Source organism: Corvus cornix, chromosome 1 (genome assembly GCF_000738735.6).
Source record: "Corvus cornix cornix isolate S_Up_H32 chromosome 1, ASM73873v5, whole genome shotgun sequence".
Lineage (NCBI taxonomy): Eukaryota > Metazoa > Chordata > Aves > Passeriformes > Corvidae > Corvus > Corvus cornix.
Window position 1 is genome coordinate 88,304,763 of NC_046332.1, and position 6,694 is coordinate 88,311,456.

A 6,694-nucleotide genomic window follows, 5' to 3' on the forward strand; every position below is an offset into this window, starting at 1 on the left:
AATATAAATACTTGTTTTCATAGTAGTAGTTTTGTAGTGAGTTCTAGCATATATTTATATTTTTTTTTTACTAATGGTAGTTTTGTCGTAATTTGTAACAAAGAAATTCACAGAACCCCTGACCTCTGTGTCCTTGTGTGCTGCCAAATCCTGAGAACACCACGGTCACCATCTTCACCCACCCATGAGTCAGGTAAGCCCCACTGGTTGTGACCAGGAACTGCTGCAGTGTCCATCTCTGCAGGTACTCACATGGAATCTAGAGAAAAGACAGAGGACAAAAAGAGTACATGGAAATCCAGAAAAGGAAAGCATTTGAATTCAAAGGATCTCAAAATGAACTTCATTTATTTTGGGATGTAGCAGCTTACTCTGCCATCTGCAGCTGTATTTACTGTGGGTGGAGACCTAGCTTTGATTACCAAAATCCAGGCAAAGTATTATCCATGCCAAATAACAAACAGAGCACCAGTATTTTACTGTACCTTTCATATCACAAGTCAGTTGCTAGCACAATTAAGCAAGGATCATGGGAAAAAGGCGACTAGCTGGACAAAAGCATACACACAAGGTTCTTTCCTCTACTCCCATAGCAAGATAGTCCTTGAGTGACTGCCAACAGGAAAAAATAAGAAATTTTAATGAAATTCAGCAGAAAAGCTCCTGTGGCTCTTGAAAATAACAGTATTGGAGTGTCTTTGCCTGTTCTTTAATTTTTTCTTTTTCTTGACCCTCCCTCCCTTATCTTCAAAAGCCAATTTATAGCTGTGGTCCAGTTGTGTTTTATAGCAATAAAAACACACATAATCAATGTCTCTGAGGGAGAAAACATAATGTTAGTGGGGGCTGGGATTGCTTAACACCACTGTCAGCATTCACCAACTCATTTTTAAAGGTTGCACTCACAGAAAACCAGATCATGGACTGCTTCTGTATTCCACATTACTTTTTGCTTTCCTTGGGCAGAGGAGAATGCCAGCTCTTCAGACAATGGAAAGTTTCATAGGAGAACAAAAAAAGCTCTCACAAGTTTTTCTGGAAGCAACAAGAAATTACTATCTCAAAACATAATGTAACACACAAGGCAAATTGTTTTCCTTCTCTTCTGTAATGTGACACAATAAAAGGAATTATCATAAAACAAATGATTAATTAAAATCCATAGAATTTAGTAGAGATGCTGTAGGCTGTTCAGGAAGGTCTGAGGACTGGGTTCATCCTCCCCAGCATACCGATCCAGAGTACAGATACATTTCTATGGCTGAGATAGTTTTGAAGCAGACAGAGAAGAGCAGGTCACAGAACTGCTCCCCACAATTCTTGCTGGCCACAGATGGAATGTCTGATGAGATGAACTCTGTCTTAAATGCTTAAGTCAGGCTTTGTGAAAGTTTGAGAGGCCTGGGAGCTAAAAGGTCTGAAGAGCTTGTCCTGAAAGGAAGATTATAAAGAGGAATGTGACATGTGCAGCTGGGGAATTGGAAGAAGGAAGATCTAAGGTGAGGAGTGTGGCAGGGTGACGACGCTCTTGACAGAAGGAAAGCTGGAGACTTTTAGTTTCTGCTGAGGGCTGTAGAACAAGAATAGGATTTGGAAAGTTTCACAGGAGAACAAAAAAAGCTCTCACAAATTCTTCTGGAAGCAACAAGAAATTACTATCTCAAAACATAATGCAACACACAAGGGAAATTGTTTTCCTTCTCTTCTGTAACATGACCCAATAAAACGAATTATCATAAAAGGTGCTGAAAGGAGTTGGTCTCCTTTGGGTAAGATGAGAGAATTGCAAGTAACTCTTATGAAGTTTGAAGTAATGTTTGTGTTTGAAGGACACGTAAGAAAAAGGAAAGACACAAAACCATCTGGGTAGTGTTATGTGTTGTGAATGCTGCTGATTACTAAAAGCCTGGTGAGAAAACAGCTGTTCCTGATCAGTGTGCTACAGTGAATTACAGGGATGCCACAGGGAGTGTTTGTCACAGGTAAGGTGTTTTGATTTATATGCAGGAATGGCAATGAAAATCTGTGTCATAGGCTTTAAATATTTCCATTTTAAGGTTGATCAATCTTAATTAGACCTAATATACTGGACACTGAGAAAAAGCTATGTCATGACACAGCCACAGCAGTTTTCTGTTTAAAGTGATTTGATTTTGCTCACCTTCTTCCACATGTACTGCTAATTACATGAATGAAAACCAGTTTCTACTTCTTATTTCTGATCAGACTCTTTCTATTGTCCTTCCTGTGGCTCCTATTTTTGCAGCCTCGGTTTATGGTAGGTTTGGTACACAGTGGTTGCAAAGACAAATCATTGTGCCAAGAAATGTATTTTAGACTTTAAAACATATAGTCAGAGAATCACAGAATCATAGAATGGTTTGAGTTGGAAGGGACCTTAAAGATCTTCTACTAAAGAACAGTGGATAGGTATTATTAATAGAGAAATAAAAAACTAAGAAGCATGTTGTAGCTCCAGCTGTGTCCACCACTCCAAATTACTAGGGCTTTTCCAAAGAATTCGTTGCAATTAGTTTAGCATCGGATCCCTATTTAGCTTGTGCACAAAGCTTCTGATGACTAATCATTAAAAATGACTAACAATGGCCATGCTGTTTATGTTACAACACTTCAGCAAAAAGAAGGCTTCTGCAAGAGCACAGTGGCAATGCCAGCACAAGACCCCAAAACATGTATCCAGCAGATAAAAAACTTGACTTCTCAGCAAAATATTAATCAAAATATTATGCCAAGTCTCTGGAAACATTTGAGGCAGCACTTAGCGCAGTGATCCATGTTCAGCCTTAGAAAGGCAGCACATTACTCTCTAGAGGCAAAGGGTTCATGCTCCAGTCATGGGAAATCAATTGCTATAGATAATTAATTATTTTATCACAAGCATTATCTTCCAAACAACTGGTACTTCAATTTTTTTGCCTTTTAGCTGAAAGGAATGTTAAAGCTCAGGCAAAAGTAGCTCTGAGTTTTGTCTCCTTTGGTCTCATAGAGTTCTGAGTTTTTCCAGTGGTAGAAGAAAGCAGCAGTACAGTAATTTCTACATGCTTCTATGGCAACTAATCCTTCCTTCTAATTTAGAGTGAAATCACCAACACACCCTAGTGTCTGCTGAGATAAGAGTTTTATTTTTCAAAGCTCAATCCACCGCAAGTTACTGCTTTTAAAGATTCTTTCTGTTTCGGCTACCATATTTCAGGGTCTGCTGTAATTGTGGATGTCCTTTTTGTGCAATTTAAAGATGAATAGTCTTGTATGGCTTTCCTTGGCCTGTTTTATTATTCCAGTTTACTTGTTGCTTTTGTTCACATAATGACAGGACAAGGGGGAATGCATTCAAACTGAAAGAAAGTAGGTTTAGATTAGATATTAGGAAAAATTCTTTACTGTTGCCCAGGGAAGCTGAGGATGTCCCATGCCTTGAAGTGTTCAAGGCCAGGCTGGATAGAGCTATGGGGAACCTGGTCTAATGGAAAGTATCCCTGCCCACGCCACTGATGTTGGAACTAGATGATCTTTAAGGTCCCTTCCCAGCCAAATGATTCTATGATTCTATGAATTTTAGTGGTATTCTAGCAAGACACTGGGTAATGTGATGAGAGATATGCAGCCATTGTACAGTTTGTCCAGAGTTCATTGTGTGCTGTACTTTTCTGTCTGGGTGAGAAGGATAAATCAAGAAGTCCTTTGCTCACAGTTCCAGGTTTCTTTTCTGCATGTTGGTCCTTACCATACAATATTTAAGAATAATTTCTGAGCACACATTGTACAAACTAATGAGCAAATCGCAAAAGCAGAAGTTAGAAAGCTGCTCCATGGTAACAGCAGACAGATTTGGTTGTAACAGATGAGGACATTTTAAACTCACTATGTGTGTGTGTGTGTGTGTGTGTGTGTGTATATGCTTACGTATGAGGGATAAACCACTGCATCCATCTTACAGACCTCACTGCAAATTAATTACAGCCTTTTTAGTTGCACTTCTGCTGACTCCAAGAGCTCTAACCCACAAAACAGGATAAGATCTTGAGGTGGATGTGTGTTGGGCAGAGATACGAAGTTGTGAAACTTGATTTTCATTTCAATGACTCAACTACTGGCTAGTGAAGACATTACTTGCTTTCGCTCTGATGCGTTTTGTTAGTGCCAACATACTGTCCCCACCTCAAGGAAGTTGTAAGGAGAATCTTGAAGCCATTCCAGGATCTGCCTTGAGAACTGCTTTGGTTCAAATCAGAACTATTCAGGTAATGTCAGTAATATTAGGATGGCTGATTTACTGAAGCAGTAATGTCGTAAAGCTTTGGGCCTGCTTAGTCACAGTGGAAATGAACAAAGCTATAGAGCTTTTGTGTGCTGAAGGCAAAAAGGAAAAGTTCCCAACAACTGTTCTCAGGAGGCATGGAAAAGAGTCACAGAAGAGAAGCAATCTGCAAAGAAATCCACAGTGAGCTTGGGTGGCACAGGAGGAGAAAGGTGCTCCTAGTATGCATTCCTGGTTAAGTGTTGCAGTGACAGTCACATAACTGCCAAGACCTCCTCTGCTTAAGCAGCAGTTGCACTTGGAAACGTGAAGAAGTGATTTTGATGTAGAACTGATGGAAGATTTTCTAGCTTTTTTAAAAAAGAAAAACTAAACATTTTATTTTTAACCAGATTCTAATTTCAAAAGCTGTCTCTTGAGACAACTGGTATGTTCATGCTATTCACTTACTTCAAATGTCAATTTGAGATCTGTTGCTCTATCCAGTATAAATTTGCTCTAAGAGCAGATGGATACACCTGATCAAATATGAGCTCTCTCTCTCTTTTGTGTGGAAATGCCAAACAGTGTGATTGAACGAACCTCAATACATGAGAATCTGTTTTAGGTTACTGCCATGTGTACAAAATACAGGCATGTACTGACATGCCTTTGCAGGAGTAATACTAAAAGCACTGTTATGAGCGCAGTGTGATGTGTCTGTCTTTATGCTTCTGTTGCTACCTTGTCCTCTCTAAGAAGAGAGAGCTTTGTGCAAGAAGGCATTAATGATCGATCTAGTAGGATATGTAGCCAGTTTTGATTTGGACTTTGAACTTGGATGACAAGAAAATCAACCACCACCAGATTTAAGACTTTCTGGAATGAGGATCTTGGTGGCCACGACCTCTGCTGTTGTGCTAAAGTAGGCATGTTCAGACTGTAGGAGACTCAGAACTGGCTTGTGTTTTCAATGATTTGTAGCTTTTGGTGACGCAGCAAGCTGTAGCAAGATTTAACTAAGTATAAATAGTCTTTCTGACATGAATTTGTGTTTCTTGCTCGCCTTCCACATTAACCTATACTAAGCTACAAGTCAAAAGAGTCCCATGGAGAACTTTGGTGGAATTACCAAACAGTCTTTGAATTAACTCCTGTGATACAGTCACTGCTTACGTCATCAGTGACTGATATGTTGGGAATTTCACCTTTCAGGGCCAACTGGAACATCTTACTGTGTTGTTCTGAAGTTCACCCTGGTCAGTTACTCACTAATACTGAAGGACACAAACCTCTGTCTGGCTTCTTGGTGCTAACTGATTTCTCATTAATGATAGAAGCACAGGCATTGGTCCAGAGGTTTGAGACCTCAGAGGCCTGCAGTTGGATGCAATGACAGGTTTTTCCCAATCATGCGTGAATGTAGTGCTTAGGTACACTCAGAGAGCTGACATAGTAATTGAGGTAACAGGTTGGGTTGTAAAACCACTTGGGAAAACTGCTCTGCAGTGGAAGAAGAGCAGAAATTTGCAAAACTACTGCTTTCTGACCGGAATCTTACTAATGTTTCATGATCGATTCATTCAAATTGTTCTTAAAAAAGAGTAGGAAAGATCCTCTGCTCTGCGAAAAATGCATACTTTGCTCCTGAATCACAACTTGGCAGTGCTGACTGCTGCGTGTGTTCTTTCTGAAGTGTACTTTCAGTTCATAGTGATTAGTTTCTCTAAAATGAGTGCCAGAGAGTACTTTGGGGGGTTACTTTAAAAGTATGGTCATGACACATATCAGAATACGGATATAGTGATGTGTGCCACATTCTACAAACGACCATTTAACCTAGTATTTATCAAATATTCTATACATCCACTGTGTAAGTTGTTATACTTCCTTGAGACTGGTTGGTTTCTGACATGTTCCCTATTCTCTTGCTACATGGTGGAGAGCTTTCCTGATCATTGATGGCTACTGGGAGACACTTCTTTCTCTGACTCCTCCAGGTCACCAAATTTCAAACTTTGTGCAGCTTCAATTTGAAGCATTGCTGTTATCTTTTAGTTAGATATTGTGGAGAAAAATATTGGGCAGAAAAACACTTCGAAAAATCTTTGTTCTTAAGATTGCTATGGCCTATGAAGTTTCTCCAATATAGCCAGTCACCTTAACATCAAACTTGACTCAAAACCAGTGAAGGCAAAAGTAGATAAAAAGTATTTTGTGCAGCTGAAATAGAGAGTTTGCAAAGGCATATAAACACACACAGCAACAGGAATAGAAGTTTACTCATTTAGCTCATAAGGGGTTTTCTCCCCATTTACATTATCAGATAAGCTGGTAAACATTTCACAGCTTTCCTCCCTGAGAGGTCCATGGCTCAAGCCACCTCTTCATCCTGATACTGTAAAAGTGGAAGCATGGAAGAAGCCAGTATGAGAA